This window comes from Glandiceps talaboti, chromosome 17, assembly GCF_964340395.1.
Source record: "Glandiceps talaboti chromosome 17, keGlaTala1.1, whole genome shotgun sequence".
In the NCBI taxonomy this organism is placed as follows: Eukaryota; Metazoa; Hemichordata; class Enteropneusta; family Spengelidae; genus Glandiceps; species Glandiceps talaboti.
In genome coordinates this window covers 19120672-19134187 of record NC_135565.1, presented here as the reverse complement: position 1 = coordinate 19134187, position 13516 = coordinate 19120672, and the positions used below count along the sequence as shown (strand labels likewise).

General features: G+C 35.0%; 1 long non-coding RNA gene across 1 annotated transcript; it reads left to right on the top strand.

Moving 5' to 3' along the window:
- Positions 1-7898: 7898 nt before the first annotated feature.
- Positions 7899-13513, top strand: LOC144448267 (uncharacterized). The gene is made up of 3 exons (XR_013482086.1): positions 7899-8011; positions 8276-8437; positions 13477-13513. It is a non-coding gene; the product is annotated as an uncharacterized LOC144448267 (long non-coding RNA).
- The last annotated feature ends 3 nt before the right edge of the window (positions 13514-13516 follow it).

The following is a 13516-nucleotide window of genomic DNA, read 5'->3' as shown; positions in this document are numbered from 1 at the left end:
TTGACAGCTAGTGTATGTCAATTTATGTAATCTTATTTTATTTGTACCATTATATATAGTTAAATGTTATATACCAAGATATCTTTCCCTAGCTATAGTGTCCTTGGGACAAAACATTAGAGCTGGTCCACCTTATCAAATATATATCATTCTTGCATTGCTACAACCTCAAACGGGAGTAAACAAAATTGAATAATCTGAGCAAATGAATTGCAAAGATTAATTTAATTAATTTATGTAATACAAGGTTTAACTGTATAGTTTTTTATGTTGGTTGTGAGAAAAGGTTCGTCGATCCCTTGGCCCACTGGCAGACTTGTCTTGGTGTTTGCTATCTCAAGACGATCGCCGTGGACAGATTCTTGAGACAGTAACATCAAGACAAGTCTCTGGGCTATCTATCCTAAGGAAATGACAAGTAAAGCTAGTCCGTCGCCCCACATGTATCCTGAGTGTGGTTCAATTAATGATTGCTGTTGGCAAAACTACAGAGGAAACGTGTCTGGATATAACACCTATATAGTAGTGCACATAGTAAGTACATTGTATGGACCAAAATACAATACAGCATGAAAAAAGCAAATGCATTATATTATCAACACCGGACATCTGTTACCAATATTCTATCAGGAAATTTCATTTTATTCGATAGCATAATATATATTTAACAATTCTATTAGGGCAATCTGTGATCAAATGCCCTTATTACAATTCAAACACTCGCACATATGTATGTTAAATCTATTTATTATGTACCCGTATCTTTTATTTTAAAATAATATATTCATAATTTTATACTTTTGAAGTTCAAATGTCAGTGTGTATGTATGTGTGTGTATGTGTGTGTGTATGTGTGTGTATGTGTGTGTGTGTGTCTGTGTGTGTCTGTGTGTATGTGTGTGTCTAGATCTGCTACACATGCCGATTAAAGTGGCCATATGGATGGCAAATGGTTATTTATCTTAGATTTGTATTCATAAAACAACTTTACTATGGTTCCCTACTTGAAAACAGAATGTGAAATAACAATGATCTACGCCGTGTTTATGAATAATTGAATTACAAAAAAGCAACAAAATGAGTGAAATGTTTGTTATAGTACGTACAATTTGAAACTTTTTTTTTTACGTTTTATGCTTTTTTAATCGTTACAATTTATTGACTTACAAACGCTAACTTGTTGATATGCTGTTTGATATTATTTGTTTCAAGTAGATCACAGTGGAGTTGATTATTTTATCAATTAAAAATCCAAAACAAATACCTTTTTGTCATCCACATTGTCCCTTTCAAATATGTGACCGTTTCGTATTTCTGACGTTTTGCATGCATTTGATGTTTGTTGTCATTGGAATATAATTTGCATATGAATATGCTAACCTTGACTTTCTCGCGTATAAGTGAACCCTTCTGAGGTCAAAGGTGAACAGATGTTTGCCCTAGTTCTATGGTTGGAATCAGAGAATGTATAAATTGGCTGAAATATAATAGCCTTGAGATTTGTCGTGATTTTAATGGACACGACGAGTATCTGGGCTGAAGAAATAACAAAGTCCCGTTTAAGAAGTGCTTGCGGAATTGTTGAAATATACGCCCCTAGAACTGTAAGGATATTATTACACAGTTTGTAAGATGAAGTACTTTGAAAGTGGTGTATCTCCTAGAGTCTGGTCAGCTGAGTTAATAATTATACCTGTATTCCAAAGATGGTAACTTAAAAGCTGTAGTTGTATTATTCTCTTCAATGTAATGACTCAGAGTAGGCTATATCCTCAAATCAGAATAGATAGTCAAAGTGTTCTTTTACAAAGTAGATATCACTTAATAACGTATTTACAGTCTGTGAAGTCCCCCCTCCCGCCGGGGGGAGGGGGTGTTCAAGTTCAAAACATCTACCCATATATAATCCAAAAAGACTCATTCTTAGGGAATTTCAGTTACAATCATCCGGTCAATTACCTTTACTCTCATGCTGTGAAGGTATTTTTAAAGGTTGAACACGTTTCCCATGTTATCGACCTCATGGTTATTAATTTTCAGATGAACAATCGAACCATGATTAGGGATTTTTCGTGAAGAAATGTTAATAACATACCCACACACCTTGATATGACAGTACCGCCCCCACCTATCCCCAGTGAAGTCAAGGGCAAAGTTCAACAAGTATTTGTGCGTTGTCAGGTTATCTCTCCAAACGCACATATTATGGTAATTAAAATGTCAAGTTTGAAGTGTCAATCAAAACAGCGTAGATTATCTTTAATATCCTAATATTTCCTATTTATACAGTACATATGATACAACACTCTATAAGAGGTACCACTTCCTCTATACTATGTCAGCGGTAAAATATGTTTCGAGAATGTATTGACCTTTTCACCCGAATCTCTGTCGAGGAGTCCGGGAATTGAGGACAAATGTCGTTTGATTCAAATCCGACTTTCTTAGTCAATATGTTATCTATACTAATTAAACATAATCATTTCGCGTACAGTCAATATGATCTACGCACTGTAAACATTTAATTCTGAACTGGGATCACGAACATGAATGTTTAAAACGTAACGTATTTTGATAACTCTCTCTCTCTCTCTCTCTCTCTCTCTCTCTCTCTCTCTCTCTCTCTCTCTCTCTCTCTCTCTCTCTCTCTCTCTCTCTCTCCCCCCTTCGGGCACGCAATCTCGCGTTCTCTCTGTCAGCACTACAAATTCTGCTAAAACAATCCAAAAATTTCAGTTTGTATATTCTATGGAATATGCCAACTGTAAATCAATCCTCCAAGGCTCATTTACAGGGCACCCCAACCTGTTGCCAATTTACAAGGTCAATCATAAAAGTCTACTTGCTGTGACAGTGTGCGTGTGTAAGCCTCATCATATTTCTGAAAGACTATCGGTCTCTTTTTTCAATCATAACATAGACAGTTTCCGACAAGGATCATTTTCTTGGGAAATGCGCTACAGAACATACCAAACAGATATATGTAATGAGAATACCCAAGAGATCCATACCCTAGCTGGATTAACAGCTGGGTGATGAAATGAAGTGAAGCTAATGCATCAATTTCATAATTGATTCAAAAATAGGTCAATGTCATAGCAACTTTAAAGGAGTAGAAATTCATCAAATAAACTCATCAATCAGTGGACATGGCCCTCGTAAAAACTGTTTATGGCTTTAATTACTGTTAACTATACACTACCGACAGCGCTTTTCATGTGTATATAATGATTGCCTGTCGGCGCAGCAACAAATAAAGCTTAGTAATGCATTCACATCATTTTAACTTTTATTATTTTTGATCGCACAGTAATCGTTGTAAATCATCATGGCTTCGTTTATAGAAGACAAATGAAGTCTGTCTTATTTGTTCAATATTAGTTTGGTTTCTCCTACTTTTCATTTTACACTTTTACATCATATTATGGTTTTAGTATAGACTCCCCCACCCCCAACACACACACAAAAAAAACAGTTTCGGGTACGGATCTAAAAGTGAAACTGACGTGCGCGTGCGTAGAAGTTAAATGATAACATTTTCCACAAGGTCGACTTGTATACGGATGAAACTAAATATATTAAAGTGCTCATATGGGTTAGGAATAGGTATTGATTTTGGATTTTTAATGCAACAACTTTATTTTATGTTTTGGTACTTGAAAAAAAGTGAACACTGTTTACCAAGTCCGTATCAGTATCTGATTATTTACAATTAAAACACAACAATTTTTGAAAATGTGTTAAAGGTTTGTTATTGTACGTACAGGAAGTGATTTGTAAACGATCTTTTTTAGAATGACATCCTTTTCGTTTATGCAATTATTGCATTACAAATCAATGACAATTATTTTTTTTTAAATTGTAAAGATTTGATTAATTCCTTATGTATTAATTGGTTCATTTGGCGCAACACTGTGCGGTAACTATTCATGTTGAGACTATACAAGTCGCCGCACGACGGTACACAAAATGGTGAGCAAATCACTACACCTGATGATTCTAACAACAAGAGATTCTAATGAAATCTTAAATTGACAGCCGGATATGGCCAGTGATTAAAGGATTTGGTCTTTACCTCATTCAGTTAATTTCATGTGTCAATACTAGATTTACCTTGCATTACAATTTACATAGAATGTCTTTAACACAGGAAGTATCATGTCCATGTAGCTAATTGCATATGACAGTCAAAGGGCACATTGACGCCAAGTTCTAGTCTCTGATGGCTTATAATTCCAAGCGACTTCAACACAAACACCTGATGTGCATATCTACAAAAATAAAGCCTAGAAACCTGTCACAGGATCGCCAGATTAGAAAGCCAACGAAGAGTCTTTAGGTTGTCAAACAATTAAGCAATTCTCTTTTTTTCCCCTAATGAAATTATGTCTGAAGTCTTTACGCGGCTTCCTTTAACTGAGTAATCAATATATCAAATATCACTGACTTCCTGCATTATGGTTTTGATTGTTCCTTGGGCTGTCTTGTCATGGACAATGCAGGAAATTGTCTCCAAATCAAGATGTATTGATTGCTAAATAATGAACTTACTATACGTCGTTGTTTGTAGAAAATGTTGTCAGATAGTTGCATGGGGTATGCAGTAGGTAAATAGCGTCGCCGCAAAACCACCACATCGTCGTAAAGCCATAAAATTGTCGCAAAACCACCACATCGTCGTAAAGCCATACAATTGCCGCAAAACCACCACATCGTCGTAAAGCCATACAATTGCCGCAAAAACACCACATCGTCGTAAAGCCATACAATTGTCGCAAAAGCACCAGGCCTCTTTACGATAACGAACAAAGGTAATCACACCCTTCCGGAAATCACTCCTAATACTACATCCTCATATCTAGATACATTCAAGGTGCACAAGCTGGGTTTAGACGCTTTTAGGCGTAACCTTTGCTGCATTTAAAAGGTACTCACAGTATTCTACTTACTGATGCATACTTAACCATCACTTGCAATTGACTGAACTCAATCCTGGTATTAAGATATAACTTATAAACGATCCAATGACATCATTTTTCTTACATATGAAAATGTTGAGAAAATCCCTTATGCAATCAACTGTTCCTACAAGGCCAGAAGACAATTGTAATGCCATACCATAAAAGATATGCATTAACATTATCAATAACTACCATAGTTTAATCGTGAAATGTTTTCATTTGAGTATAAAGTTCCTAGACTTGAAATCTTGTGCCATCTTTATCACGATGGATTCTGGTTTAACTTGTTGACAGCAAAGATCGTTGACGTGTCATGGTTGTTGAGACCGTATTATACTGGATAACTGACGCTAGCATTATTTTATTTGATCTTCACACAAATCACAAAATTCTGATAAATAATAGCCATAATAAATCTAATGAATTCCAAACAATGTTCAGTGAAAAATGTAGCTCATACCAAAAGTAATGAAAGATAGATTACTGACAGGCACCATTTATATGCTAATTTGTCTTTCAATATGCTAATTAGACTTTCAATACGCTAATTATTCATGTCTTGATTTATTAGGCATTCATATCCTGTGATGTATATATGAAATTTCATATCCTGGATTAGTTGGCACTTTATTGCTTTCACTGTTCCCGACTGTGCTGATAAAATCGATTTATGATTTATAATGTTATAAACGTGAAGTGTGTTTGGTAATTGGTTCCTCAACATAGAAGTTGGCGATTGGAAACTAAGCCGTCGCCATTTTGAATAGAATTCGAAGAAATAGGAACTTGAAGTAGACTACTTTTTACCGTTTATTTATTCTTAAAATGTTGAAAGAAGAATTGTTGTATCAAACTTAAATGTTGTGACCAGCTTTAAGAAACTATTACCTATTTTAGCATTGTACAGAATATTTAACTTATGAACGAAATGGCCGACCAGAGGATTTCAGCGACTACCATAGCGTCATGGTATTTTATACTATCTACATCTGTAAGAGTGAGTTACAACCAAAAAAACCATTAATTTTTGAGAATTTTTATGACATGATGTGGAATGAAACCATGAGAATTCTCCTAAACTAAAACATGAAACCCCAGGAAAGTTATTACTTTAGGTCGATAGTCATTTCCGTTCAGAAGACATCCGATATTGTTGAAATTTACCATAATTCTCGTTATTTTTATTGAGTAGATATAGTGACGTCATCACTTTTCTCAGGGTACTTTATCAGTTCAAAGGTTAAAAATTATATTCTTGAAGGTGTCAGATGCTTTATTGCGACGATAAATGAAAAAATAAATTGCTGTAGATTTAATCACAACAAAAGAACAAGGTAGACACCAGGTTTTCAAAGCATCACTTTATTACACGATACCTTGTCGGGGAAAGATATTTTTAAAAGAGCAAAAAAAACCAACAACAACAAATTTTTGAAAAGAACGAAAGTGAACGTTAAACAAAAACAACTATCGAATACGTAAAAAAAAGTTTAGCATCGGCGTTAAAAACTAGGCGGGGTCGGGTAACCGGAACCAAACAATTTTTTTGTAGGCCTTATGTAAAATTCAGCATATTACTATTCGCATTTCGATAATTTAGATGAATTTAAAAAAATAGTTTCCAACTACAAAGATAAGTCAAACTATTAGCCCAAAAGTAATGGTATTCTAATAGAAAATAAAGTCCTACTTGAAGAACACAGTACCGCCATCCTTTGACATAGATATCTTGGCCTTTATAGAAGGATAGTGGTTATGTGTAGGACACTGAAGCATAGGGCTAGGTAGTCCAGTCTGATTAGGGTTTACAATATTGTCATCGTGCATTGAACCAGAATCTGACGTAAATGGTGCGTGCGTTTCATATGTGACAACTTGGGACTTGAAGTCAACAGGAAGTGTTTCATTGACTTGATGCAGGAGGCTTCATTAGCACATTGATAGGTATTGATAACACACGGTATATGTCAACATGAACTACGTTGAAAATAATTCAAAATGTAACTGCCTGATATAAACTGTCAACAACCATCGAGAATGTATGTTTGCAGATTGTCAGAGAGGTTTATACTGTTTTTGTGATTGCAGAATATTTGATTGCTGATCACTAATTATACAGTGTGTGTATGTATGTATGTATGTATGTATGTATGTATGTATGTATGTATGTATGTATGTATGTATGTATGTATGTATGTTTGTGTGTGTATGTGTGTATATGTGTGTATGTATGTATGTATGTATGTATGTATGTATGTATGTATGTATGTATGTATGTATGTATGTATGTATGTATGTATGTATGTACGTACGTACGTACATATTTTTACATTTTGTTGATCGCAGTTACAATCGAATATTGCAATATGTATCTGTATTCAAATTTAACTTGTTCATTGTATTCAAAATGTCAACAATATGACATTTAAGATGTCATCATATCACAGCTAGTTTATCGATCGGTCATTGACCCCGAATAGACTAACAAACTTCACCCCGGTGTTAATGAATCGTTATCGTGTTCCTCATTAATTAATTTACCTATTCTAAGATTTAATCTCAAAAAGTGCCGATTGATTGATTATTTTATGATTTCCTTATTTCTGTGATTACTTTTGATCAAATGTATCTAATGACATCCTATTCATATACTTCCGGTCTAGAATGAAATTCCAAATTGCCAAAAATTTATAGAGCGACACAAATTTTGGTTTATATATATTTCGGCGGGAAGTATCATTGACGGATAACGTCAGGTGTCAATGCCCTTCGTACTTGTGACCACATTTCTCCCGTAGAGTTAAAGATACTTGAAATTAGAAGTTATATGAATGGTCGCCCACTTCATGCTTCACCAACACACATCGTCATTACTCCTACACATTACTCATTAGATTTCACGGGTTCTCTAACTGCGCATGCGTATACCTTGAGCGATGATAGATTTCTAACAGTTAAAGTGAGGAGCTGAGTATCCTACGGTTACAGCATCCATCACACGGATATCTAATGCAACACTCAACTTTCTCCTCCATAAATGCAACCATGTGGTATGTATTCATCTGCGTTATTGCAATGTGTTGTTTTATAAGGGTTCAATGTTCTTTATTTTGTCGATTATTGTGTATATGTACCAGTCCATTGTGAGATTTTGGATGTACATTACAGCTGCGTCTATTGTTTGCTTTCTAAAAGTGTATCCATGGCAGCATAAAAGTACCACAGTTGTGTGGTGTTGGTCGATTTCAATGAGTATAGTTTACCCACATCTGAGTTATGCAATACTGATTACTCGTTCCTGCCATTCTTTACAGTACATCGACAAATGAATCAAAACTGTCATCTAGGTCTACCTGTATCAGAGATTGTAAGTGAATTAAAGAACGCGAAGAGGAGCTCGGAGATCTGTGCCAACACTCTACACACATACAGCGTTGCTGTTCTCTAACATGTTTTAACATTACTCAAGGTTTAAGGTAAGGTCACGTTATTTCTATTCTGAGTAACATTAATCTAGATTACTTTGCCGGGTAGTTTAAATCTTAAACGCTGGACACACGGATCAATACTACATTCCAATTTGTTAAATGCAATCATCTAAGAGCAAAATGGTGACTGCAAGGAAGGCATATTAAAGAGCAACAAGCTGAGTTTGTACGTTCTATGTGTGACATTGTTTGCTCTGTTTTATAAGATACCTGTTGTATTCTACTCACTGAAGCATATTTTACCATCACTTATTATTATCAGAACTCGGACCAGGTATTTAAGGATAACATATAAGCGATCTGATGGCGTAATTTATTGTACGTATATTAAAATATCGACGACACCGCTGTTATGCTATGCTATAAAGTACGCTAACAACGCCAGAATAAGATTTCAATGCCTTAAACATTAGTAGTATACTCGTATTTATACAGCTGGAATGATGTAGGCATGGTGTTTCACTCATGCAACATAACATTGACAGCTGGAATGATGTAGGCTTGGTGTTTCACTCATGCAACATAACATTGACAGCTAAAATGATGTAGGCTTGGTGTTTCACTTATGCAACATGACAGTTACAGCTGAAATGATGTAGGCTTGGTGTTTCACTTATGCAACGTGACAGTTACAGCTGAAATGATTTAGGTTTGGTGTTTCACTCATGCAACATGACAAATTTACAGCTGGAATGATGTAGGCATGGTGTTTCACTCATGCAACATAACATTGACAGCTAAAATGATGTAGGCTTGGTGTTTCACTTATGCAACATGACAGTTACAGCTGAAATGATGTAGGCTTGGTGTTTCACTTATGCAGCGTGACAGTTACAGCTGAAATGATTTTGGTTTGGTGTTTCACTCATGCAACATGACAAATTTGCAGCTGAAAGTATGTAGGCTTGGTGTTTCACTTATGCAACATGACATTGACAGCTAAAATAATGTAGGCTTGGTGTTTCACTCATGCAACATGACATTTAATACACACTCTCGGAATCAGACAACTTCTAATGCAATTGCATAGTGGGGATGTAGAAGTTGATATGAAGCCATTAAAGTCATCAAGTCCATGTGCAATGTTTTCTAATGACACATGGACTGTTTTTACACACTGTGAAATAATAGCAATGCTTATCAGTGTTCAATGTGATTGGGCAAAGGATCCTGCTGTGTTTATTGTGTCTCTGTTATTGTTAGTCTAGAGTTGAAATGTGTCTATAGCTCTCTGTCAAAATCGTAATGTCCATGAGTGAAACACAAAGCATACATCATATTAGCTATAAGTATTTTCCTTTGAATCAAATAGCTCATAAACTCAACTCCTGCAATTTTATAGTCTGTATTTATATATGTTGCTGTAAAAATAATGGTAAGATCATCTGGGTAACATAAAAGTTCAGTCAAATGATTTTATAGCAGTACAAGATAATAACTCGATAAGCTTGTAAGAAATTTATGATCCACATCTCACTAATCGTTGAATATTTTACATTCACTAACAAATTTAAATATACAATTCATTTTGTTTTGTGGTGAAATGTCTGTTACTGTATGGAAAGGTTAATTGATACAGCAATAATTTATAGTATATTTCATGAATACTAGTATTTGAAATTTGGTCCATTTGTAATATACAATACAAACCATTTTGTTTGCGGCAAAATGTGTGTTACTGCATGCTAAGGTTAGCTGATACAGCGATTACAATATCCAATATATCTTTTTTCAACTGATGACAGTTTCACCTTCAGTACATTACAGGCTCTGGAGCCATCAAGCAATCGATCGAACAACGGTGAATATCAAAATCGGTCTGTACATTCATAAAACGAATACATTGCTTCAGGTTGCTGCATCTAAATGGATGTAATGGTTGCTATGGTATCCATAACAACGTCTAAAAACTAATAGAAAATATTCCTCCCTTCCAGTCCTTTAAAAGCTTTTCTCTAATTGATAATATAGTAGATTAAGAAACAATAGCGAATAATATCATTAGCCATAGATGACGTAGTAATTGATTTTAACCAGTCTAACTTTTTTTTGTCATTTCCGTAAGGGTCTAATTATTATGAAATTGACTTTCTTCTGTAAATTGTATTTATTCGTTTCAATTACATCGCTGTTGATTTAACTAATATAATCGATTCTAAGAGTTCAAAGTTAAAATTGCAATCCATGTTAAATTTCACTAGTAAAATAAGTGACAGTGACAGTGACAGTGACAATGACAGTGACAGTGACGGTTCATTGTGGTATGTCAACATGTTAACGTTGTTATAGTCAGCTGCATGCACATGGTAGGCTATATGTAGATTCACTTATTGTTTATGGTTTGTTTACCTATACCCTTAAATATAGGATTGGTTTACTGGTAATCGATGTACATATTTACTAAAACACGCCTTTCAACACACTTTCTGCATTTTTGTAGATACAACTTTCTCTAAAAAGATTGCAAAATATCCAACGATGACAGTTCAATGTGGTATCTTTACACATTAATGTTATTTTTTGCCAGTTAGGTATATTAAATGATTTATTTGGTGTATGACTTTTATTTTAATATATTACACTATAAAACATTGTTTCCCTGGCAATGTACATATTTGCTATAAATCGCCATTGCAATTCATTCGTTCATGTAGCTGTCAATGATTAAGTTCGCATCGCATTACAAGTTTCTACAACATAAAAAAACACACAGATCGAACCCCGATCACGCACTCTACTCACACACTATAGTTCGTTACTCCACTCATGACGTAGACAGATCTAGAATATGCGTATTATTTGCTAGTAGAACTGTAGTATAGGTCTCGGCGGTTACTGCACCCTTCGGGAAGCCATATGTCTTGTTATTGGTTGATAAATTGCTCAAAGTCAATCACATTAACCGTTCAGATAACCTCTCCTAGTACGTGTTACTTACTGGCAGGTACTGTAACTTTAATCGCCTACAGTTGTAACTGGACATGGCCACCTTCCGCTAAGCGGGACTCATTCTTACCACACTTTGTTGAAGTGCCAAGGAAGGACAGTGTTTTATTTCAAACGAATCAAAATGAATGAATCATCTTGGCTTGGCTACTCAGGTTTAAATTTCTTAGGGTTGTGTTACTATGTTCTAGAGAAAATGTTACAACATGTACAAAGGCTTGGGGGTTCAATTGTAACTGCTATGTGTTGTAAAAGTTACATTTTATACCCTCATCTATAGTCTGGATGCTAACTGTAGTCTAATCACAGTCTGGTCAAACTCCCTCGATCAGCACAGAAAGTTGTTCATCTAATTAGTGAACCCCTGCTGCTTTAGTGACATAAACAGTGTATAAGTAGCATCCTGAGCTGACAAATATACCATATTTGGACATTACATAACTGCCCCAATAACACACTAACTTTATGAGGGACTGTGTTATTGGTTAGAATTTTGTGATTGATTAACGACTGTGTGGGTGGCTGTGGATGAATTTTATTTAAATTACATCTCAGGACTTGTAGAGCAATATGTTTGACTATAGTGTCAGTGAAGCTATAAATCGTAACGATACTGTATAGGAACTAGAGTACCTCATCCAGTACAAATAATCTGAAAGTTCCACCAAATCTATCGTGACGAATTCTTGTTTGTCACTTTCAACTTCACTTTAGGCATGAGCAGGATACGGGAACCAAGCAAGAACTCGCTCCCTATTGAACGATGCAAAATTCAAGTAATTGCGTTAAAAGGATCGAATTTACAAAAATATGGATAAATTTGTGTCGTTATACTGTTGTCGATACTTCTCTTTACTTTATGGACGATAGATGTCAATATAATTTAGGAGAATTTCAAGGCGAGTAAACTGATATTGCAGGTCACAGTCCCGATATTTGACAGGTCAAAGGTCATTGTTCAAGAGAATTTTACAGAATTTCAAAAAAGATGTTATCTGCGCGAAAGTATGCTATGATTTACGCAGACATGTGTTGTCTACTCTGTTATTTATTTTGGATTTTTAAATCATAAAATAAACCTACTATCCTTTTATGTTTGAACATTCAATGCGAAACAACATATACTAAATCTTTGTTTGTAACTCAATAAATTACAAAACATTAACAAGTACTTAAATATTTATTATATACTGTTATAGAGTAAAATGACAAAAACAAATGACATCTGCCCCACAAATACATATATTTATACGTACAATAACAAACTTGTTATACACTTTTTAGATGATTTTTTTTTGTTGGGGGGGGGGGGATTCGCACAGTTGCAAACACGGATTTGGTCGATGCTATTTCACATTGTATTTTTCGTAGGAAAATATAATCGAATTGTCATAAAAAATCTAAAATAATATCCGTTTGTCATGAATGTGGCCACAACAGCAATGTTGATTTATTTTCTCGATAGGTATATAGGGCCAAAAAAAGTTTCTGGTCAGCGCGCGCATCACTTAAATACCCTCAGGCTCGCGTCGGTCTTTTTTTCGTGTTTGTCCAGCCCATGCAGTCTGCAGATCTGGAGGGAAACATAAAAATAAGCCTCCCTACTTCAGTGAAGACAACTGCAGAGCCAATCTTGAACAAGCAAATGACATCTGCCCCACATACACACTTGCTGTAAAGTACTAAAAAGAACAGTAACTGCCATAAATAGTAGATTGAGTGACAGGTTTGTTGAGAATAAAAAAAAAATCGCGTCGTCACACCAAGTTTTAGACAGAATGTCCTGACCAGAAATATATTTTTTGTTTTGGTCTAGACTCGTCTATATATATATATATATATATATATATATATTGATTGGAATTGTTCAAATTTACTGTTCTAAGTAGTGGAAAACAAGCCGTTTGTTTGATAGTCACATAGTTAACATAATTGGGTGTATTGTGGCCTGTAGTACGAAAATAAGTATAAATCCACTTTACTCTAATTACACTTTCTGATCATGCTCATCAAATAGCGGAAGTGGTTATGGACCTTAGTATATTTAAGGTTGGCTAACATTCATCGTATTATTTCAACAGGAAGACTCGACAGGAGCGGATCAGACATCTCTCCAAAACC